We start from the raw sequence: 25,941 nt of genomic DNA, 5'->3' as shown, positions 1-25,941 counted from the left end.
AATCATCCAAAGTTTGTTGAAATATTTTACGGGATGAGTGAAAACTTTGACCTGCTGGTGGCTCAGGAGTAAAAGTAAGGAGATTACAAAAATCATTAGGGTTTAGCCTGTAGCAACCATTAATACTAGGTGTGTAAATCACAGGTTTCATCATCATATGATTTTATATTGATTCAATGGACGATTCAGTGTTTGCTGATATTACAAAGTCTGCTACGATATGATTTCAATTCAAGAGCCAGCGATCAATATGAGATGATATCATCTGCTGATTTAACACAATCACCTCCATTCATATCAAATCACAAACAGCAACTAAAATATCATGTAACTTTTTTATTCCTGAGCTCAACCAGACATTTAAATGAAAAACAATCTTCTCTTTTAATAACAATAGATCTCCTGTTCACTATAAAGTGCCACATTCTGATATATTGAACTTTAAAATTTTCACACTCAAGAACATTAAATTCCTTTTTAAATTCATTAAAGCAGGATATTGTGTAAATCTTACTCCTATTTAGAGTCTCAAACAAAATACTTGTAGAAATGAGTGATAATAACCAAGGTAGTACAGTCTTCCTGTATCATAGCTACACACTAAACCTTCAGCCACATTCTTCCTCATCAAATCACCACTTGCATTTAGTTTGGAGCTGTGCACAGTCAGGCTGAGAGAGATGTGCCAGGGGAATTTCAAAATAAAGGCGCGTCTTACAAATTATTATATTGTAACGGACTGTGATATGTTAGTGTTGGGTAAGTGAAGAAATGCTGTTCAGACTGTTAAGTTAAAGTCCTGTTACTCCAGGGTTAATGAACATGTTGTCAGCTGAGACAGAGTGAAGCCTGTCTGTCATGTCAGCTGCCTGTAATTGGCTGGGAGCCGGATATAGAGACGGGCTTTCCACAGAAAAAGGAGCTGAAAGTGAGTACATGTAGGTAGTAGCTATCACAGAGAAAAAGTTTGGGGTTTTTGTTATCTCTGTCATCATTGGCTACAGCCCACAGCAGCCTGTATTATCACACTTAGTAAAAGCTGTGACAAAAATAGCTGTAACGAAAACGTTGATCAGACATCACACATGTTGTAACGTCCCTCGTCTGCGCTTGCTTGACGAGGGACGTTACAACATGTGTGATGTCTGATCAACGTTTTCGTTTTGGATCAATGCTATGGGATCGTTGATCAATGAATCGATATATTGATGTAGATCAATGGATCGTTGCACCCCTAACTGATATGTAAGAAAACTCATGGCAATCCATCCAATACTGAGAAATTCACTAAAACCCCAAAAGAAGATCGATCACCAAAATCATTAGGATACCCTGCATGGTAACATTTGGTGAAAAACCATAAAGTGGATGATGAGATATTTTACTAAATACCAGTAAGTGAAAATATTGATCTGCTTACGGTACTAAGGGAAAAGTTAAGAGAATACGAAAGTTAGTAGGATGTATCCTCAGGAGATCATTAATGTCTGTACAAAATATACAGGCAATCCATTTTACAATTGTCAGAATATTTCAGTCTAGACCAAGGTAGTGGACTGACTGTCCAGCTGACACTGCCATCCCTAAGGCCACACTGCAAACAAAAAACAAAAATCTAAATGTGACGACATAGGATGAGTAATGTCCAACTGTGTCAATTTAATTCGATAATTACTGAAGTTTTTAATGATCTGGACCACTCCTAACCTGATTCTCAACAGTTGTTTGTCTGGTGATTTTGTTTAACATCATAAGAAGCAATGATAAAATAAGTTGCCAGTACCAGCACACTTAAACAGTGGAAAACAGGACCTTTTTACCTGTGCAGTAGACCTGTGAATGATCAACTGCGCATGGCACATGGAGGATACACAACGGCCAAATTGGTAATAAATGAAATGGTAACAAATGCTTTCATGCACACTACCCCTGCCAAATCAACAAAAATTCACAGCACATGTTGTTACCCAACAGATGGCCACACTCACACTCACACACACACACACGCACACACAAACACACACACACAACACACCTGAGCTATGGGGACAGAATTTGAACAGTAAGTGCACAGTGTGACACTAAACAAGCTGTGCTCCGGATGTTGGTTAACCAGCTAAATAAAAGATAATTAAGTTATCACAGTTGTGCTGTTGGTGTCCAAATTGGTACACAGGGTGTGATGTCCCCCGAGATGTATATTATCCTCCATAATAAATTCATTAAGTCAGTCTCAAGCTCAGAAAGTCAGTCTCTGTGCTAAGTAAATAGGTCAGACGGTGGAACCTCTACAATGTCTGTTCTTGACTTAAAAGACAGTCTTCATGTGGCTCTCCTGCATGTTCCCTGAGGTGTCAGCGTGCCTCTGAGTACTTACTGGAAAGTCGGAGAGCATGTGAAACCCCATCTCTCCACAGCTTTCCAACAGAATCAGGAGGGCTGGAGCTGACAAATTAGGTAGCTTTTAGGTAGCTAACAGTTTAACAAGCTCATCCACTTCACACAGGTATGTGGGGGTGAAACCATAGTTAGATTTGAATTGTCTCCCTCAAGCTCTCTATTTTCATTCTTCACACCACTACTAGAGATGTCCAGAGCCAATTTTTTTTTTTTTGTTGCTGCCTGAGACAGCTTTAAACACTTTAGCCTTTAAATGTGGTTGGAAAACATCTTGCACAAACTGGTTTGTAGCACTCCCTGAAATTTTAAACAATCTCCTGTCTATCTGACAAACCAGCAGAACAGATTCACTTCAATGTTAATCAGCGGAGCTTCCTACACCAGCAATAAGAAAGCAGAGAATCGTTTTTCCCTTAGCTCACAGTGTTACATGTGATATGATGTAAGACAATGTTGTAAAATGTGTTGCTCAGAGTAAATTACCAATTACATTTAAGTCTGTCATCTGTAGTGAAATATTTTAAAAGAAAACCTCCAACACTGTATGTGTACTAGTATTAATACTCTACTACTACTTCTGCTACTGCTACTACTATTACTACTACTGCTATAACTGCTGCTGCTGTTCTACTATTACTACTACTACTGCTGGTACTGCTACTAGTTTTACTATATTTATCACTGAGACGTCAACATTCTACATATGTTACTTCACTTATTTCAAGCTAATTGTAAGTACAAGCGACCACAATTAATAAATAAGGTTTTTGTTTCATGTAATGAATGAAAGTGGAGCACAGTCCACAGCATTTCGATTTTATAGAGGATTTTGCACCTGATACTGAAAATTACTTGTACTAATATTAGTTTGAAACATATTGCTGTACCCTAATATGCATTTATTCATTTGGGAAATGGTGTTAAATTTTCTAGGTTTAAATTTTAGAAAGGTTTTTAAAAGTATTACATTTGATTTGTAGTGTGCAGAAACCCTAAATAAAGACATCCTCTGGTGTGAGTGTTTATCATCTACTCAGCCCAGAACCCATTGAAAAACTCCCCTCTGATCTTTTGATGATGATTATAAAGTAACTGACAGAAAGCTCATGCAATGTCTCTGTGATTCCTGGTGGTTACCATGGTTACTATGGCATTCCTTCCCCCTGCGTTTCTAAGGTTTTACCTTACACTGGATAAAACCCAGTGCTGATCCTGGTTTGGTTCCAGGTGGAGAGACGGTTCAATGCTGGATAATCTACTCAGGAACTCACAATTCATCCTCACACAAAATTTGAACCAGAACACATCCTACTTTATGCCAGTATCATTTTTTATCCATGTAAGGATGGCTGAAAATAAATCACACAGTTAGAAGAATGTGTGTATGTGTGTGTGTGTGTGTGTGTGTGTGTGTGTGTGCGCGCACGCACTGTGGAGTGGCCATCCTTCCGTGGCAATGTGGCTGGCACTGACAGCTGTGGCAGTTCCAGTTATTGAGTCGATGGGTAATTGGTCTCACAGGAGAGAAATGAGGATGTATGTGTGTGTGTGTGTGTGTGTGTGTGTGTGTGTGTGTGTGAGAGAGACTGTGAGTGCACTGTGGTGTGTATGCGTATCTGACATGTTTATGTGCATGTACCATGTATGTGTGTATCAGTCAGCACCAGGAGGGAGACGATTCACCATCTTGAAGATTACCCAAGAGGAGACAATCACAACTGAACACTTGGATGCTTGAGCACCATTTGTCACCCATTTAGGAGACACATAAGGTGGGTACCATCCTTTTACTGCATGAAAAGAGTCTTTCTGCTCAGTTATCATTTTCCGTGAAAGCATATATGCTTAATTAAAGACAGAGAATAGGTGCAGGGTTCCTACAACTTGTGACACTTGACACAGAAGGAGCAAAACCACAGGGCCAAACAAAAGTTTGTAAGACTGCTTCACAGTGAGCAGGAGGAGACTGTAAGCTGAATTCCTAGATGTGTTCATGTGAGGGCTGACAGGAGCATAAAGAGCAGGAAACCCTCTCACACAGAATGATATCTTCATTTGAACTCCAATGATCCCAAATTTCAAAGATCAGAGGTGAAGACACTCCAACACAGCTCAACATCTTGGGGGATGCATCAGGTCCGACTCACCAGGGACCACCAAAAACACTGAACAGCTGGATTGTTAAAACATCTAACCACAGTCTTAACGTTACAAGATTTCAGCACTTACCACAATTCAGTGGATGAGCGAGAGATCAGGGAGGACATTCACATCTGACACCACCTTTGGACAGAGACAGAGATTACCATTTCCCCACATATGACCACCTGTTATCATAAAACCAAAGTTCCACACTGAGGTCACATCATGGCAAGCAGTTTAAAGGTCAAGAAAAAAATGGAGCTTGAGTTAAAATTATTTCTCAAATTTCAAAAGTTTGTGTAAGTTGGACTCAATTCTGACCTGGGTCATTTATGAAGTTCTTTAGGATTTTAAGGGGCAGTGACAAATGTCTACTGGATAGCTCACCCAAAAATCTTAGCTCTTAAAAATGTCTGTTATACATTGCCATTTACTCTCATCTAGTCAAGACTTAACTCATATGAGCAGTCTAAAAGATATTTGTTTAACTTATCAGCAAATTGCAAATGAAGAAACTCCAATTGTGTCCAATCATCCTACAGTTAAAGTTTTATGTGAAGTATGAAGTGATGAAAACATGTCGATCTCTTGGGCAGCACAGCAGGAAGCAGGCAGATTGGACCTGTCAAGCACTGAGAGCTTTTGTAATAGCTGCTGAAATCCACATTGGATTTTTGAGAATTGGTTGACATAACCAAGCAGGAGGTGGGATTCCACTCTTAATCCACCTCAGAGGAGAAGCATGACACTTACACTCAGGAGATCTGTACATTGTGTCCGTGCATGCGTGTGTTTTACACATGCATGATGCTATGTATAGTCTGCGTGTATCACATGGATGAGGGAGAGCCCAGAACTAAATGGATGTCTGCTCCAAGATGGCTCAGTTATTTACTGGGTGGATTTCAAGGTGTCAGCCTTCAGGCTAGCTGAGTAAGAGTCTTAAAGAGATCAGGCACTCAAAGACAAACACACAGGCATACACACACCCCACACCACACACACACACACACACACAACCCCATATTAACAGTGGTCTCTGCTGGCAGAGACACTGAGCCTCTGTTTGTATCACAGCCGAGCCCTTTGATGTGCAGTACCATTTTGCATGCTGCTGTTCCTTTCCCCTTTCTCTCTTCTCTCTACACAGAGAGCCAGTTGAGGGAGATGTCCAAGTTATCTAATGTGTTCAGTGCATGTTGTGCTGCCAGACTCCATCTGGCCAGAGCCAATTCCTAAGCAAGGACCAGCCAGGATGCAACATCAAACAGCATGTAAAACCCTCTTACTGGGTGCCCAGCTTAATTTGTCTGTGTGTGTGTGTGTGTGTGTGTGTGTGTGTGTGTGTGTGTCTGCGTTTGGAGAAATAGCATATGTACAGAGATTTGCAAGTCATACTCGCTAGTTAACTCAGAATGACAGGAACTTACATCATCTGTATAACTCTTTGTTATACTGTGAATTGTTCAACAAAAAAGAAATAAAGCAACTTTCAGCCAAAAAAGAACAAGAGCCAGTGGCAGGTGTACCAGGGCTCTAACAGCCAATCTAACTGAATAAACTTGAATATTTTTTAGTGTAACCACACTGTTGATGTAAACTCAACACTTTTCACAGCAAAAGTACAAATTTGTTGAGAAGCTGCCACTGAAAGGATTGAAAGACAATTTAGTACAGAATTATCAGCCAATAAACATATTCCCTTTTTTTCACTTTGCTTTTTCATTGGCTGACACTGTCACCAGCCAACATTGGGCAAGAGGCGGGGTACACCCTGTACAGATGAGTCCACCATAGGGTCAACACATACAGACAAGCAACCACTCACACTCACAGTCACACCTACAGGCAATTTTAGTCACCAATCAACCTGCATGTCTCTGGACAGTGGAGGAGGGAGGAATCCGGAGTACCTGGAGTGTACCCATGCAGGCACAGAGAAAAGGCACAGACGGAAAAGCCCCGGGTGAACCAGGGTTCAAACCTGGGACCTTCTTGCTGTGAGGCGACAGTGCTAACCACTGCATCACCGTGCCTCCCTGCTACAACTACGTAATAGTGAAAATGCTTTACAAACATATATTGGGGTTTCTGTATTGTAATTTCTAAATCTGCAGTATATATTGATATAGTGTCCAGACAAAAATGTTCCACTTGACCAGCATTCATATTAAGTCCATGTTTGCAAAGAGTACCTCCCAGCTGTCAACAACCATGGCCCATTATGTCCAAATACAAGTGGTGGGCTGTCAGGGCCAGCAAGGCCTTCTCTGCAGGCCCAAACACTATCACAATGACTGAATTATATATTTTTTTGTTTTTATATTGTTTTGTTTTTCCATTAATACTGCACATATTAAAGTGTTCCTAATAGTGTATTCTCTTCATCTCATAGCTTTCCTCTTGGTTGCGCTGCTTCCAATTAAGTTCAAGTTAACAGAAATCTGCCTTGAGGCCTTCAGAATCAACAGTGCAGGCCCCGAGCATTTAAAATGAATGGCAATGAAAATGTTGTCCCATGGATCCTTTAACCAATCAGATTTCAAGTTGGCGAGGCCAGGGGTCATCTAGCAGGTCATTGCTAGCGTCAACATTTCCATGTCATTTGATTGGATGCTCAGAAAGCATACTGGTCTGGGCCAGCAAACCACATCAACAGCTAAGACATGTTAGTTAAGATTTAATAGCTGTTTTTTCAACCCACAATGGTTGAAGGAGGAGGAAGAGTTCAGTGACTCTGTAGTAGAGGTTTATCTGTGCGTCTCAGTTCCAACAATAAGTCCTTTCCTATTGCTATGGAGGCTAACGCTGAAAGTCGAGTCTGCCCGGTCGTATTTCTAGGATAAGTTTTAATACGCTTTAGGGCTGAGAATGTCCGCTCGACAGAAGCAGTGTTTTTATGTATCTAGAAATATTCAGCTATATATATATATATATATATATATATATATATATATATATATATATATAATGTTAATTGGGTTTTTATAGCAGTGCTTTGGTAATGGCATTTGTTCTGGCTACATGACATCCCTGTCTGTGATTCAAACTTCTGTTATACTACGGTTCTTTGTATTGTTGATGGTTTCTATAACCAATATCATAATGACAGTATTAAGTGGTGGGTTAATTCAGGTAGGACACCAGTGAAGGCCTAGGTGTGAAATACACAGCCCACCACTGCCAAATACACATCAAGCTACTCAGGTTTCCATTTCCTGTTCCAGATGTGCATTCCCAGTCCTTTTCCTTTTAAAGCTCTTACACAGAATAACTGAGGGTGCCGTGCACCTTTCATTGGGCTCCAATGCCCGTCACCCCCAACAACAGCACCTGCGTGGGAATGAAGAATGCACCGAAAGCTGCACCTGAGCATCTGGCAATCCTGATGGGAGATACTGCCACTTTTACAAGATCAAACAGGCAGACGTTTAATAATGCACTTTTTTCCCAGGCCTCCTTTACTCAGGAAGACTAATGTTTCCTTTCAAACACATTAGCATTTTGATAAGCCAAGCTGGAGACCTCTCTCCCGCTCCCCCTCCTGCTAGAGCGATAAGGAGCTGCAGTCCGGCCTTATGACAGCATGGAGTAATTGGAACGCAGCATGAGAGAAGTCAGCTTTTAGAAAGGAGAAGGGAGGGAAAGAGAAAAAAAAGCTCTTTCAGGTGGATCAAGTTTGCTGATTCAGTAAGTAAGGAAATCCAGAGAGTGTGAATGAAAGGCTAAGACAGGCTCTCTGTATGACACTGGAGGCTAAAGAGTAGCGGAGCAGGAGAGATGTATAAAAAAGGTGGATGATTCAGTCACTCGCTGATGTAGAGAGCTTTCTGGAGGTGGCATTCAAGCCCTCGCACTCACTTCATCTACAGAGAGCTCTCTGCCCATTGAAGGTGGCTCTGCACTAATTATGCTAAGATCCGTGAAAGGCCAGCGTCAGCACCAGCTTTTTCTCTGGTGTCAGGTCTTGATGCCTGTAATTCCTTACAGCATATGATTTATGTTATACTGCAAATGATCATGGTGACAAGTCAGATGTGGCACTGACGTCACACCAGGCTCCACAGCTCAGGGACTTAGCTGGGAAGGATGTTCTCAACCATCAGATGGAGGAACTGATCAGCAGTGTGTTACCAAAGCATCGATGGTGAGCACAGTTTAACAGATTTTTAAACTATGATTGATAGGACAGGTGAGGAGTTTTTTCTGACCTGAAATAATTCCTTCCTCACGCCCAGGCCACACTGCCTGTGTTGTGTATGTGTGCAATGGGTCACGTAACGTCTCGATTTACAAATCAGGTTAGAACAGCAACACAGCCCACATGAGATGTGCTTCTCCTGTTTCTCCCTCTCCTGATTTTCAGCTTCTCATCTTTTTTTCACATGTAATGAGCTCAGTTCCCAGCAAAAACAGATAATCATACTGACATATCAGCAACATCACATAAATCTGACACCTTTCACTCCCAGTGAAGGTGAGGGGCAGTAGTTTTCCAGTGCACTCTGTGTGTGTACTATAAACGGTCATTCTACTGTTGGTGGCCATTATTAAAGGAAAACTTAATGTAGAAAAATAGAGCTGGCAGTTGAGGGAGGGAATTGTCACGCACACGCAAGGCAGGCAGTATGTCCTTGGTATAACACAGAAATGCTGGACCACATCGAAAATCTGTTTGTCCAGCACATGCTGACCATTATACAACATAAAGTAGTTCTGACCAAGCAATCTGATTGGTCAACAAGACATTTAGAATGTGCTCAAATCAGCATGACAGCACGCCTTACTCATCCCTAAAATATTACTCCGCCATATACATTTTACTTAGTTGTGTAATCACAATATTACACACAAGGGTGTGCTTTAATGTCATTTGAGCACTTCAGTGATGCTTGCGGACCTCAGTGCAAGCGGCTCGGCTTTCTCCATCAGCTGTGTCGGTGACACGGTGCTATAAATTAAAATTCATGTAAAAGTTTGCGGTTGCAGAAGCTACATCTGTGTGAGTAAAAAAATGCAGCATCTTTGTCATAAAGTGGTTGATAAAAGTAAGCATGTATTTGTGCAGTAGGCTGTTGATTTAGTTCGGGAAATTCCGAGACCTCGATAAAGCTTTAACGTCAGCTCAGAGTTCACTCATCTGGGACTAGAAAATCATTTCTGTTGCTAGGTCTTTACTAAGGGTCTGGTTATTTGCTGTAGTGGTAAACTCAGTTCCATTACACTGACGTGACTGATTGTGTTCCAGGTATTAGTCAGACCCCATGTATTTCCATGGAAACGGGAAAAACACTCGCCACAGTCTTTTAATTTTAAGATCAAATTGTTCCTCAACATGAACAGATTTTGATTATACATTTTACTTTGTCGGTAATAGTTGTATAATCGCAGTATTACACTCGAGGGTGTACTTTAACGTCATTTGAGCATGACAGTGATGCATCACTGAAGTTAAAGCACACCCTCTCAGTTAATATTGCTTAATTCGCAAACAAAGACAGTGGCTTAATATTTCCTTTTTACATCTGATGATGACACGACATGACTGATGTGACCTTTGGTCTGGTGCTGTGATGCGTCATCTCCCCAGCACATGGCTCCATCACTGTGGGTGGAATAAGGTCAGCTCAGGTCTGCTGACAGACTGCATGATACTTAAAGTTGCTACAGCGTGAAGAGGGAGCGAGCCTGTCAAGTTAACTCCACTCAACAGATCGATTGCTCTTTTTGTGACACCTCGACAGACGGCCAGGATTTCACTCTGACACAGTGAGAATGACTTCCATGTTTAATGGAAGATGTAGATTGAAAAGTGCAGACTCTGTGCCTCAAGCAGAATAAAGCAAACCCTACTCTGAGGTGACACACAGGTTAACCAAGACCTGGATGTGATCTCATAAGTCGATACACCAACAGTCAGACAGAGGTGGAACACTGCAAGTGGCTTAGTGTTATGAGAGCATGACCAAGCCCCCTCTGACAGCAGCACACTAAAGGGAGCATTTAGTTGCATCATGTCACAGCAGCATCCAGTCACTGCCAGGGCGAGTGCTCTCAGATGTGGCTCAGGCTTGGCTGAGGGCTCCATGTGGATGAGTCATGTTGTGACACAGGAAGGAAGGAGCTCAGCATGCTGGGTTAACACCAGCACCTGGGTTCATAAAGTTTTTCTTCTTCATAAAGATGTATTGAAGTGCTGCCAGAAAGCCTAGATTTCTATGGTGAGTCTTGAGAGATTTCTCACAGTGAACCTGGACAGAAAGCATTCTAACCATAGGTTTCAGTCGTTCATCTCTCACATGCATTTGACAGATTAACTCCTAATTAAATCAATCCAGCTGTCTTTTTTATTGACAATACATACATGTAAATGCATCCAGAAATTTACTCTTCAGATTTATTCAAATTTAACAAAAGCCAAAACAGGAACCTACACCTTTGTACTGTGTCTAAACACCTTTCGTGAAGACACAGCTGCCACTTAGGTGTGTCAAATCCCAACTAAAGTGCAAACAGTTCTTGTTACCAGCCATGACAACAGGGCTGGGATCATTCTCACCTGTGAGTTTGTTAGTGTGTGTGCACACTATAATGGCAAAATGTGGTCCTGGAGACACTCATGTAGCAGGAACTACCACTGAGTAGCATCACAACTGTTCAGGATACAGTCACGAAACTGCAGGTGTGTAGTTGAAGATGGGTGTAATGGTAATGGTAACAACGTAGTAATGATTGCTGAGTATGCATGAGCCACAATGTCAACATGCAGACGGGTGATGCAGCTGATGCGATCCCATTGCAAGTCGGTCTCTAGCAGGTTATGTTTTTATAGTGTGTCTATTAAAAATGTGTGGTAAAGTCTGGTGAAAAGTCCACACTGCACCAAGGAGGAGAAGCCTGCGTTGCTGGATGAAATATACCAAAATGAGTGCTGTTTATATTCAAACTTCAATGACATGTCCGACATGAAGGCTGCAGTCTCTATAAGCACATCAGACCATTTGAAGTAAATTGCTCGTGATCCAGCAGAGGGCGCTCTATCAGCTTGACCTATTACATGCCCTACAGACCTGTCAGTAAACTAATTAATGGTTATATAGTTATAATGTTACTCTGTTACAAAAATGGAGGACAATATCGAGCAGAGCCGTCCCAATCACAACACAAAAGCATCTGAGAAGCAGCGTGTGGAAGTATTTTGGGTTCTACAACATGGATGGCTCTATTTGTTGACTATTTGTTGACTTAGTTAAAGGTAACTGCCTTACTATTAAGCAACAACAAATTAGAGTTACATTCTGCGATACTGTTTGTATTGTTGTATTTTGTGTTCAGATTTTTCATCAGTATGAAGAAGAATCTGGATTTGACAGCTATTTAATTCACTGGAATAGCCATGTAGACCCAAACATTCCCATCTGGCTCTTATACCTACAAACTCTCAACTGTCAATAAACGCTTGCAAAATCAATATTGTGATACAAATTGTCATAGTAACATGGTTGTCATTTGCCCTATTAATAGGCTGCCAAACATCAGGAGGGTGGGTCACTTTCTCTAAATTACAAATTACTGTATGTCTATCCCATCTATTATTCATTTAGTAAAAGTTTTAATTTTACCCGGCAACAAACAGTAAGGGGGTTGTACACTGCCATACATAAATGTGTAAAGAAAATATTTTGAACCTCTTCTCATACAACACAAGCTAAGTATTACACAGCTGACTACTGCTCACCAGAGCCCAATACATTCAAAATCCTCTACATAATAAGCTGTGCATTTTAATAACCAGTAGATGACTCAGATACACTACATTTAGCTGCATGGGCCCATTCAAAATCAACAAGAGCTGACTATCAAATGTCTATGACAATTGTGTTTGCTTTAGCAGCAAATGAGCAGCACAGTCATCCAATAACAGACAGATTATGTCATTGTTTGAAAAAAGTCATTCTGACTCCTTTTGCAGTGTCAACAAAATTTTGAGAGACTTTATTAAAGACAACAAAGAACTATAGGATAGATTGTCATGACATTTGATACACACATTCATGCCCCTCTAAAGATAAACTGTAATAACTGGAGTTTCTAAGATTTTTTTCTCTAGCACCATCAGGTCAAATTTATGATTTGTCCAATATTATGCTTTATGACCCAGTACCTGCATAACTAACCTTGAATTCACATTCCCATCAGCCTGAGCTGTACTTGTGTTTGTACTTAGTGCTAATGGACAAATGTTGGCATGCTAACATATTTAACAAAGATGAACTTGGTAAACATTATACCTACTAAACATCAGCATGGTCGTAGCAATATACTCTTAGTCTTATTTGACTGAGAACCTACAGAGACACTGGTAGAAAGGCCTGCTGACGAGGAGGAGAACGATGCTACAGCTCCAAAACAGCAAAGACTTTTATCTTTTAGTTCAGCTAAAGCTGTCACTCTGGTAGTAATTCCAAAATAGACTAACAAGTTATTTTTCTTAGTAGGTAACTAACCTAACCACCTACTTTTTTATCACAAATTTTGTAGCATACCAAGTTATTTTAAAAAGTAATGTTACCTAACGCTGCTTATAACTATAACCTTTAACCGGATGAAGAATTTTCCTTGAAGTACACTGCACTTTGAACAAACAAAAAACCCAAATGCTTGACTTATTATTATTTAAATGATGAAATTTATCAAAATAGTAGAAGATTAATTTTCTTGTGACTGACTAATTAATCGAGTAATTATTTCAGTTCTGCTTCACTGACACTACACTGAATATCTTTGGGTTCTGAACTGTTGGTAAGAAAAAAACAATACAGGGAACATGTCAGCTTTATGATTTTATGATGGAACTGACATTTTACAGTACTTGCTGCAGCGCTATAGAACAGACTTTTCCAATCATTCAACACACCCAAAAAAATTACTGTGTAGTTATGTAGCTTCTTGATGTCACTTGACAAGATCTGACACTGATGTTTGAACACTGCACTTTTCCAACCCTTCACTGCAGCTGTAATGACTACAGTGATGCATTCCTGCATGTAAAGCCACTAGAATGGTTTCAAGCACCTGCCTCAACAAGAAGAAACCTAAAATAACAATTGCTTCATGAATATTTACATGAGCTAAGAAACTGACCCCAAAATGACAAAAATCATTGTCAGCTGTGGAGATAGACTATGATGATGGCTGCGCACTACATTCATCATAAGGTGATGGCAGTGTTAGATGCCGCTTTTCCAGCACCGTGAAGCCCATGAAGATTAGTCTAATGCCTGTTTATCAATGCAAACTGTGTCTGGATTCAAAAGCCCAGATCTGAGAGCAAATCCATCATCACATGAAAGGCTGCTCCACCTCTGCTGGAGATACTGATACCACTACACAGCGCTCTCACTCTCTCTCTTTCTCTCTATCTCTCTCTCTCACTCTCACTCTCTCTCTCTCTCTCACACACACACACATTCTTGTTAGAATTCTCTTCTGTATCCCACCCACTGGCATTGCTATTGATTACAGTGGGGGACCTTAATGACCCTGCACAATGAGCAACCACCATAAATGCACAATTTCTTCCTCTCCAACCCCAGGGTAGACTGTCTGGCCCTGTGGGAGAGTGTCAGAGGCTTATCAGGCTGGAGAATGCCATTTTTCAAGGTTTAGCACATTTTTAAAGGAGATAAGTTGCTTGTCTGTTTTTGCCTAAACCCTGTTAACCCAACACGGAAACACTACAAGACCATTAAGTGCACATGCAAAGTTAGGCACATAAATCCAGCTACATAAATTACTACAACTCGTTAAACGGTTAATGCAGTGCAAGTCTCACACAGTTAGCTTGAATATTACATTACAACAGAAAGCCGGAACAGTGACTTTGAAGCATGATATACTGTGTTTATAGCATTAAACTTAACACAATGGAGAAACGTATTGCTCTCTACCACATCAGTGTCAGATGTATCTCATCTGGATAGTCAGAAGCAGAGGGCCAGCATACCTGGGAACAGCAGACCACCAAGCCCACTAACAGAATGTGAATGAATGAGTAGTGCAGTGGATGTATCCAAATGTAACAATAACAGAGTAAAAATTACTTTTCTCTTAAAATCTACTCAATTAAGAATAAAAATTATTCTGCATTACTCATGAGAAATCATCTCTCGTTGCCCATCTCTGGTTGTAGCAACAGGTTATGAATATTAATGAAGACTGCTACTAAAGACTGTTTCTGTTTTAATCATCAAATAACCAGTCTGTTAACATATTAGATATCACACTTGCCTCTGTACTTGTCCTGATAGATCTTAGTGCTGCATTTTATACTATTGACCACTACTTCCTCTTACAGAGACTGGAACATTTAATTTCCATTAAAGGTACCACACTAAACTGGTTTAAGTTCTGTCCCTCTGATAGGCTTCAGTTTGCTCACGTTAATGACAAATCCTCCATGTACACAAATGTTAGACACAGAAAGTTATGCAGATGATACCCAACTATACTGGTCAATAAAGCCTGATGAAATCAGTTAGCTAAACTTCAAACTTGCCTTAATAAAGACATAAAGATCTGGATGACCTACAATTATCTGGTATTAAACTCAAACAAAACTAAAGTTATTGTATTTGGCCTAAGGAACACATTATCTAGTGATATAGTTAGTTGTGATGGCATCGCCTTGGCCTGCAGCTCCATCATAAGGAATGTCAGAGTTGTCTTTGGTCAGGATATGCCTTGGTAACTTATATATTTGTTATTACTTTAAGGCTGGACTTCCAATTCTGTATTATCAGGCTGCCCCAGACTCCCCAGTTGATCCAAAACACTGCAGAATAATTACTAATAGGAACTAGGGAATAAAATCATATTTCTCCTGTATTCACCTCTTTGCATTGGTTCCCTGTAAAATCCTGAATTGAATTTAAAATCTTCCTCCTCACCTATAAAGTCCTTAATGATCATGCACCATCCTATCTTAAAGAGCTTATAGTTCCCTACAATCCCATTAGAAAATTTTGCTCCCAGAGTGCTGGTTTACTGGTGGTTCCTAGAATCTCCATGAGTAGAATGGGAGGCAGAGGTTTCAGCTGTCAGGCTTTTCTACTGTGGATCCTTCTTCCAGTTTGGGTCCAGGAGGCAGAAAAACCCTCTGTACTTTGAAGAGTAGGCTTGAAACTTTGGTAGCTTATAGGTAGGACTGTGTTTGTGGAGAAGAGATAGAATCTCTGTGAGGCCATGGACGTAAACAGCATGTGGACTCTATACAGCTAACATCTGTCTGCAGATATCAGTCTGATGTCCTGTCAACACAAACAGTGCAGATGAATTTGTGAGCAGACTTTAAAAGAGCAGTGTGTAGGATTTAGTGGCATCTAGCAGTGAGAGCCCAGATTGCAACCAACTGAATATCCGTCCCCTCACACCTCCTATCAGCTACTGCAGAGTTACTGTTTAAGTGTTTTATATCAGTGTTTCCCCTACCATTGTCTGAGTGGCCCATCCTCCAACATGACTCCCCCTGCTCTCTCAAGAAACCAAAGAAAAAAGAAAACTGAGAATTTTAGTTATGTTATTTACTTAATTATTTGCACTTGTTTCATTTCAGCTCAGTGTGAGAGTCTATCGCATTTTGTTGTCATTTACACTCATGTTTCTCTCCTGTGTGCGTGCATGTGTGTAGCCTCTCCCTGCACACACACACTAAGTGGAGGAACAGAGGAGACAGGTTGACAACTCTTTACATTGAGCTAAAGCTCCTAGGAGTGTTATTAAGTTTTGCAAAATCATAGTTGGATAGACGTTGACCCCAAATGTCTGACAGTCAGGATCATACACTCTGACAGCAGTGTCTCTGCTGCTGATGGCAGGGAAGGTAGCCCTAGTCCTCTCCTACAAGTTTGTGGATTATTAGTCATTATTCCACCCCGCACCCCCCAGTTATCATTACAGTGGATGTCTGTACTTAGCTGAATCATCCACTACTGACAGTCCATGGGACAGCATTTAACTTTTAAAATATGCAGAATGATAATGCCTTGTGAGTGCTGCAGGTTTTTCATTATTCTTGCTCAACTGTTTTGCATATGTATATTAAAAAAAAATACAGATGTGTCACATTTTAGTCGTTTCACTTTTGCAGAGGAATATAAATCTTTGGTCCACAGTTTTAACAGGAAAATGTGTTCACAGTTTATCAAGTAAAGTATGCTGCATGCAATGCTGACTTGAATTAAATCCAATCGGGTGATGAGTGCCAATATCTGGTGGTTGCCACCAGAGAACATAATATGCACATAAGAAGCATTAATGTGCATTGTTACAGCCCTGGCTGGCTAGAGGGAACGGAAGTAACATAAGCAAAATGAGTCAAGTATGACAAACCCTGATTCAAAAGAGAACACAGGTCTTGCAGGTGCTGCTTAAATCAAAGACATTAAAACAATTAAACAAGTGAAAGAGAACTCTGAAATTAATCTAATGTAGATTGATCTATAAGGGAAATGCAAAAAATACAGTCCTGACCTACCTAACAAAAAGTTACAACTGGAGTAGCACCCTTAACCTAAATGTGACTACACAGAAAATAACCTAGCAAAGTGAGTGTGTCTACAGCCTGGCTCAGCTCTCCAGTACAAGTAATTCTGACACCATTCAATATAGCAACAAGTAACCATTACAAGACACAGAGGTACAAAGCGAGTGACTCAGCAACAGAATTCAGGTGCTCACGGTTAAGTAGCCTACACACATAAACGAGTACTGTCAAATGTAACCATTAAGGAGTACAGACACAAGAGCAAGCGACTACAGGGGTCACAGGGGCAAGCTGCTCACATTTAATCATAGCCACCACAACTGGTGAATTTGCAGCAGTTTTCAACAGGTGTCAGAATTATGGTGGCTGCAGGAGTGGAGCACAGACTGCACATCACACTTTGCATATCAAGAAAATGAATTCAGAACTAGTTAAGTTAGGGAGAGACAGTATAAGAATACCCAGGGCCAGAACATGCCGACTGACCTGCTGTCAGTCACCAGAAAGTGATTTTCCTATGTGGATCCTAATGCTGCATAATGATGCCAGATGACATCACTAAACAGTCCAATCAGTGAGTTACCTGTCAGTCTGTATAACTTAGTGTTTGCTCCTCTTAGTTTCTATAAAGTTAGCGTAAAGATGACCGCACCAGACCTGAAATGCAACAATGCATCATGTTTTTCCTGAGTCTGGACAAATTGATCTGAACTAAAGGTGTAAAAATACCCATAGTTATCTGCATAACCAACGTTGGGTAACATTACTGTAAAAGTAACTTGGTATGTTACCAAATTACCAATATTAAAAAAGTAACAGTAAAGTAAGTAGTTACCTACTGAGAAAAGTAACTTGTTAGGAGTACTTTGATGGTACCAGCTGAACTAAAAGATAGTTGTTGGTGTAGTGCCGGCATCATTCCCCTCCTCCTCAACAGGCTTATATTTTCACAACATAAAGGCCGTCCTCTCTAAGGTCTCACTAGCTGAACTGCACCAGCGCACTGACTCACTGTAGAACAGGATACCTTCCACTAATATGCTAGTGGTAGGACAGAAACAGACTGTGCCAATGCATTTTCATTTAGGTTTTAACAGTAATGGATTGCTTATTTGAAAACTTAACTGATGATTACTTGAACTGCAAAACTAGCATGTCACTCATTTCAACAAAATCATAGTACTCCAACTCATTAATTTCTTTCTGTTTGCTACTAATTTTCTAGCATGAACACAAGCAAAGTGAGTCACAGCCTCACACTGTAGTAAACAAACCCGCATACACATAAGGATACTGCAGTTATGCCAGCCAGCAAGGTGAACAAGTTTATCCAGCGATGTAACCGAAACAGCCATCCATCCATCAGATGGATGGATGGCTGTTTCAGAGGGGAGGGGGCTGAAGCCAAAGGGATCTGAACAGATCACCTGTCTATCAAAAGGGCTGACACATAAAGATAAACAACCTTTCACACTCACATTTACACCTACAGAAGTGCATGTCTTTGGACTGTGGAAGTCAGAGAACCCAGAGAGAACCCACACAGGCACAGGGACAATCACAACTAATTAACACAGCAAAGGTCTGCATGTAGGCATCGGCCTTTCTCTCAAGTTCCTCTTTTTTCATTCTTCACCAAACTACATCTCTGTCACATTTCATGTGAACAATCAAGTACCACACCATGCATGGCTTCAAGAGAGACTGAAAGTATTACCTTTATTTTGTACAAGTCTTTGCTACACATCCCTCTCTATAACAGGCTCTTCACCTCACCTTCAGGTGAAGTTGTTTAAAACAAGTAGAAACAGTTTTCCATGTTGGTCTAATCCAACCTAGTTCTTTCCAAGCCTACTGAGACCTTAAGACCCACTTACCAGAAGTTCCCTTTAAGGACCGTCATCCTGAACAGGTGCCAGTTTATCCTTTGCAAATAAAAAATGTGTTAACAAAGTCTGGGGGAGGAAGTCCTTCTCCATGTGCTTCAGTTACTGTCAGTAAAGTCTTGCAGAGCACGTTTTGGTTTGGTTTGTAGAAAAAGAGAATACCAGGTATGATGTCAGTTCTGCATGGGTACATCGAGTTTTCATGGTTTTTGTCCATGTTCAGCTCATCAGCATGTAACAAAGGTCTTCATCTTCTGGGCTCAGCTGCTGCTGTTTCTGCCAGTGTGTTCCTCTGTGGCTGCAGTGGGCACATTTTAATCACTTGCTGGCAGACAAAAAGGGGGTGGGGGGGTGGGGGTGAAAAAAAGATGAGAAATATCTGCTGCCTCCTGAGAGATGGGGGGGGGGGGGGGGTTTAGGTTCCACAGAGAGAGAGGAGAGAGTGTGTGCTCTTGTTGACTCTGCTACAATAAATATTAATAATGGGAGATTAAAGATATCATTCACCTTGTAGAGCGAGGAGTGGGGACTGTTGGACGTTTAGTGCCGCTGCCAAACACAATGGCATGTGTGAGAGGTTTCCTGTAGAGGCAACACCTTTGACTCAACATTGTAAGGGCCTGTGGCGACAACAGAGTAGAAAACTCTGCTAGAGCACAGCAAAGTGCATAGTGCAGACCTCTCCGTTCCTACCTTTAAACAACTAACATATGTGTTGTGATAATGGTATAGAATAAAAAATAAATGTCTTGTTGTAGAAAAGTGTGATATTTTGCTTAACTTTAATCTCATCATTTAAATAAAATCATGTTACTGATAGATAAATAGCTGCTGATAGAATTACGTTATGTTTGTTTTAATATGCGATCTGTATTTGCATATCTTAATTGATTACCTATTTGTTATGCTCTGTAAGCAGAGTTTACTTAAGTCGGGGATATGTCAGCTTTTAACCAGTATCATGTGTAGTTGTCCATTAGATGAAAATATGACAGGCAAAAATGTCCGGTGGAGGATATGCCAAATAAACGGTCTAACACTGTGTGACCCATAAAATGGAATGGAAAGTATAACAGAGTGTTTGGTCATGTGACTTGGCTCAACTCCACGTATTAACTCCCAGACATCCCTCTGGGAGTTAAGTCGTGTTGACCACTTTTGATAAGATACATTTGTTGGATCATAAAATTTGTGTTATATTGCTGTTTAAATATAAGCTATTACATGTCTATTTAATACACATGTCTAGTAGTTGTTTTATATGGTCCTCTGGAATATTGACAGACTTAAGGCCTTCAAACACTGAGGGCGTTTTTTTTTTTTCCCTGCGCATGCTTAATTCGCACGTCAATTTCTGTTTGGAGCTGTTGTTGTGTCATGATTACAAAAAAGCAACTTTTTTTTTTTTCAAAAGGAGGTCTATTTTATTTAGATTTTGTACCATGAATTAAAGCATCACAATCACACAGACTCAGTCAGAGGCTGCCCTGGGTCATGGGATCCCAGTAGTTGGTCCACTGCCTCGGCCGCTTCCCCCGACAGGACCCTAAAAAAATATGTCCGCAACCGGCCATGGTGGAGCTTCAGCTTCTGTATATTCGTGGGCAAGTATCTTGCACTTTCACGTTCTATATTCGCTGTATGTGAAAGGGTCTTTGTTGACCATCAGAAGAAAAGTCTTGCGTAAACTCTGACTGTAAGTAACATTAGCCTAGCTGGCAAAGATACGGAGGAGTAGCCTACGGATGTCTCAATCAGTCATGTGACTCTGCACATCTTGGTGGTCCTTCAAGAGCAGGCGTGTTATGGTAACGACTTTTGTTGGGCAATATGTTGTTTTTTGCAAAAAATGATATTATTGTCATTTTAAGACCATCATCAGCCACTGATGATGATAATATAATAGCATAACGCTTTTATAGAGAAACCAACTTTTGATTCTTTAGAATATTTAGACATTGGAATGTGAAAAATAAATATGAAAATACACTAAATAAAACAAATAATAGTAATAAAGCTTTTTTTTCTTTTTCATTCAGCTTAGGTACAGTGAAAAAACTCTACACCAAAATCTAATAATGTTAGTGAAAACCCTGCGGATTATTCTGACATCATGTTGGCTAAAATGCTGGTGACATTCTAGAAAAAACACACATACAAACACAACAGGCAATATCCAGGTCAGCAAAAATGATCAAGATCATTTCCTTATGAAAGTTCTGCAGCTGCACCTGCCTAATTTGCATACTGAGGACTGGGGCCAGGCGACATTAGCCACCACTAGCATTACACACCTAAACCTCCAACCAAACTGGCACCAGTCGAGTTGCACTGAGGGTATTATAGGTGCCAGGTTTTGAGTCTGAGTTTTGGATTTCAGACGTACAGATAACGTATCCACGAACCAAAAAAAAAAAAAAAATATATATATATATATATATATATACATATATATATATATCTAAGACACTATTGTATTCTTTAGATAATGGTCCAGAGAAATGTAAAGTTTGCCTGATATAGCAAATGCTGGTATGAAAACTGGTATGGTCCTTAATATATGTTCTATATATAGTAATATATTTGAACATAATCCAGACTAATTAAAACTAAATTAAAATTAGCCTGAATAAGCGCCCTCCTGCTGACCCACAGATGAATGCAGAATAACTGACTTCCTCATTGATTAGTAGAAATGGATCGAGCGTTGCAGTATCAGCAGGTGAACATGTTTTGCCTTGGCTCTTCCAATATTAACTCAGACCTTGTAAACAGTCAGTAGCTTGTAAATCCTCTCCCCTGGACTCAGTGTGTGCTGCTCAATTATAGCCTGCACAGTCTGTCAGCATGTGATAGTTCTTTCGACAGCAATACAGTTTCATGAGGCAATCAATACGTGGTCCCTGCCTACATGACAGCCAGCTTGTTGCAAGCCAAACAGCAGATGCTTCTCCCCCTCATTTTGCATATTCACCACATGAAAGATCAGTGCAAAGCAAGAGAGCTTTCTCTCTACAAGGTTGACGTAAGTACAGGACCGACACTTACTCTACACAATCGTAATCATAAACATAAGCCCATACAGCAATGCCATAAGCATATGAAGAAAAAAAAACACTCTGGTCCAGAACACCATATCTCAACAATATCTGGTAGGATCATTTATGATATATGAGGAACATATGAATCACATTTATAGTCTTCAAACAATGATTCCGTTTGTGTAGCACCAGAATCAGGTTTCCACATACACAAAATTTCCTCTCAGTATTATCTCATAATAGAATTCCTTAAGATTTGCTGGGTGCATCAATGGATAAACTGACCCCATGATGTTTTCACTCTCAGGGGAAACAAAAATGTACAGTTTAACTCCACTAGCAGCTTTAACATAGGAGAACTGTGAAAATATGGTTTGTTCCATTCAACTGCTTCAGTGTTAAGAGCAGTGGGGATTTGGATTATAAAAGCCATGGCACACTGAAATTCCAGCGCAGAAATGAGAAAATGTAACAAAAAAAGGAAAAGAAATAAAAAGAACTGTGTGCATAAAGCAATAGTGTAGGCATAAACATTGCACTGGGCAAGCGTTGCACATAATTGGGTGGCACGAGGATAAAATGAATAAATAAATGTACAAAACTGACATAAGCCTAGAAGAGGCAAACCATCAGTTCTGTCATTTTAAGTCATATATAAAACCATCATTTTATGATAGGGTCTTTTTGTAAGCACATGCTCATACACTGAGTCTAATTTGAGGGTGGGCACACACATAACAGAGTCAGAAAACTGTATAATACAGCACAGCATAGCAGGCACTGACTTCATCAGACCTGCTCTTGCCCTCTGAGCCTGTACTTTCTTTCATTCAAAATTCATCAATTTTCCAAAAGAGTGGCACCTGCACAAAGTTGGATGACACAGACGCACAACCCATGGGCTGACATTTCTGAGGAAACAACACAACTCATTTTTACTACTACACAAAGTCACTTCTGTGTAGTGCAAGAAGCAACAACAATTAGGCCTTGGTGTGCACTTATCTTAGTCGGAGTATTTCACATGAAAGGAAACCCTCTGCAACGACCAAGTGACTACACGCAGGTGGATTTATAGGTCCGGATGGTAAAATCTGAGCTTCAGAATGTAAACAGAGCTGCAACCAGCCACAGGTGTATCAATCTACTCATCCATCATATTGAACAAAAATGAGGCCAAGAGTAAGGATGAGACGATATATGATTTTATCGCCCATCGCGATAAAAAACACTGAACAAGTTGATTGTAGTGAATTTATTAGGAGAATCGTGAATGGCAATAAATGTTAATATCCTCACAAGTGACTTAAAAGAGCTGTCTGCCTTGCCAGCATACAGTCCTGTACTGATTTATTTTGAACTGTCACAAGGGGGAGCTGCATCTCTCCTGTCATTTTAAAATACTAAGCCTGTCACTGTGGTTGAAGGCTCGGTTTGTCCATTGTATTCCCTACAAAAGAAAGTTAAACTGGATGTGTAGAAACACTAAAGATTCCAAAACAAAGAACTGCAGGTAAAATTAACAAACATTACTGTCAGTTACTGAACGTAGCATGTGTTGGTTTAGTTGTACTAAGGTTGATGTTTAACTAAATGTTGGGTACATTATGATGCTGAATTGACTGTAATTTACCACAGCTTTTCCTTTAATGTTAACTGTAAAACATGAATTTGGCCACAGCTCATAAGAAACAGTTCAATCAATTAGAATTTATTCTATTTGACAGAAAATCAATCTTCTCATTTGACAGTGAATGACGAAGTATAAAGTTGCTACTTTTATTTATTTTCCTTTACTTTTGCAGGGGGACCTCATGATTTATAATTACCTACAGATTGATTGGTTTACACTTAATAGGATGTTCCTGATGCAATGAGAATATTTGTTTCTTACTTAAATGTCAAGTGATTTCATTGTGTTTTGGAGCCATTTTAAGAGTTTAAAGCATATTTTCACAATTAACGCAATAATATTGTTAATCACTATTGTTATATCATATCCCATGACTAGCCAAGAGGCAGAACTTTACTACAAGGACTGACGCAGGAGCTCACAGCATCAGACTATAGCCTCCTTTACACAGCAAAATAACAAACAAAATAAGGTATTGAGAACTCCTCATTGCCAGAGGGCCTCGGACACTAAGTCTGATGTTATTCTATTTTTGTTTTATTGTTAAAAAATACCAAGACAAGACCAAATCAACAGGGTTAGTCCGTCTCTCGAGGAGCATGTCACCCATGATAACAGTGTGGCTCACTGATGTGTTTTAATAGTTTTTGGACAACGATGGAGCTCACAAAGGATGAGATGAGAAATGTTTTAAGTTTACCAGTTTTACACTGTACAATGTACCAAACTGATCCAAACACAGTCTCTCTGTGGTTACATTTTCATGATTCCTCCTCCTACAGGAGGAAGACCGAGACGTTCACAAGATTCAAGGTGGTGGTAAACATTATTAAAATGACACACCGCCGCTGTAAAGCCCACTATGTCACACATCAGAAGTCTGTAAGACCAGCATTCATACATAAAACCTGTCACATAGACATTTCCATACAAAGAAGAAATGTATAAATGTGGAGACTGGGTTGAATTAGGGGCCACCAGGTGCCAAATCACTGAAAATCTACTCCAGTTCACATCCCATCACATCCTTCAACACTTGTACAAAAGAAGCAATTTATCTCAAGTACCCAAGAGATATAGGTAATAGAGGTTTCACAATGTATCCAGCCAGATTAATCTTGGTGGGTTATTAAGAAAACACAAGAGAGTTCAAGAGGGAGATATCTGGCTTCACCTTAACGCGATGCCAGAAAAAAAAAAACACTTTACCACAAACCCTGAATTATGTGAAGTCCCATTTCACCTTCACCTCAGCAGCCCTCCTTGGACCACCATTCACTCTCAGTAACTTCAACTGAAAACACATGTCACCGCGGTGAGGACTAGAGCGACCAGACACCACAGCCGATGATGATCCTACAAAGTAACATCTCGTTTTTCAAGTGACGGCGACCATGCGGTTAGAAAGGAGAAAACAATCTGCGCTTACCAGCACCTCCTTATTTCATCTCAGTGACAAGGTTCAGCCTCGCGAAGCAGTGGATGAATTCGGGAGCAGCAGCAGAAGCAGCGCGGGGGGCGGGGAGGGGGTGAGCGCCGCAGGTATTCTCCCCGGCTTTCACACCGCAGTTTGCCGCTTCACTCACCTGGCTGCGTGCCGCTGGACTGTCCGCCGCGATGAAGGGACACTGACTGCTCTCTCTCCCTCTCTTTCTGTCACTCTCTCTCTCCTTTCCTTTGCTTTTGTTGCTCCAATCACCGGCAGCGACCGTAAAGCTCGTCACACACACCGAGCAACTCAGACCGGAAACTGTGAGGCGCTGTCTTCAAAATAAAACCAGGATTTTGAGTGTTACCTTTTTTTTTGGGGGGGGGGGGGGGCAACATTCTTTATTTTCAGAGATTCTGTAGTCCTGTATTTTGTCCAAATCATTTCACAGAAATGGGTGTAGTTTAGAGGACACTGTCTCAGTTTCCTGGTGGAATGGGTTCAGCAAAAGAGACATTTAAACATTGCCTGATTTTTTTTGGAGCTAGAACACTGACATTAAAGTCCATGTAAAGCAAACTCAGTGATTTGCCTCTAAACATATTATTTATGTCAGAAAACAGTTCCTGAAAAGATGTGTAAAGTCTCTAAACTAGGTGTTACTGCATTGTGGAGTTAGACCATTTCACAGTTTTCCATCAGTTTCATTCTCAGGATTTTATGGGCGGGTCTGAAACGGTGGCTCGATGACGCACTGGAGCCACCACTCATCATAACCCCGGCCCTAACACTGTAACTGATATAAAAAGCAGAGCTGCATTAGCACAGGTATGCCGTCCTCCTGCAGAACAGCTCAGTCATCATCT

The 25,941-nt window shown here is 40.4% G+C and overlaps 1 protein-coding gene across 3 annotated transcripts in view; it reads right to left on the bottom strand.

Moving 5' to 3' along the window:
- rbfox1 (RNA binding fox-1 homolog 1) overlaps positions 1–25,360 on the bottom strand; it is a 335,308-nt gene extending 309,948 nt beyond the window's left edge. Inside the window, exons 1-2 of one of the 3 annotated variants that reach the window (XM_051073945.1) lie at positions 25,076–25,359; positions 4,630–4,683 (exon numbers count right to left, since the gene is read on the bottom strand). The gene's annotated coding sequence lies outside the window, so the exon portion shown is untranslated. Of the gene's footprint in view, positions 1–4,629; positions 4,684–25,075 lie in introns of all 3 variants that reach the window. The other 2 variants (XM_051073944.1, XM_051073943.1) reach the window with 2 other exon arrangements.
- Between the last annotated feature and the right edge of the window lie 581 nt (positions 25,361–25,941).

This window comes from Lates calcarifer, linkage group LG11, assembly GCF_001640805.2.
Source record: "Lates calcarifer isolate ASB-BC8 linkage group LG11, TLL_Latcal_v3, whole genome shotgun sequence".
NCBI lineage: Eukaryota > Metazoa > Chordata > Actinopteri > Centropomidae > Lates > Lates calcarifer.
The sequence above is the reverse complement of the archived record's forward strand: the minus strand, read 5'-3'. Positions and strand labels throughout refer to the sequence as shown.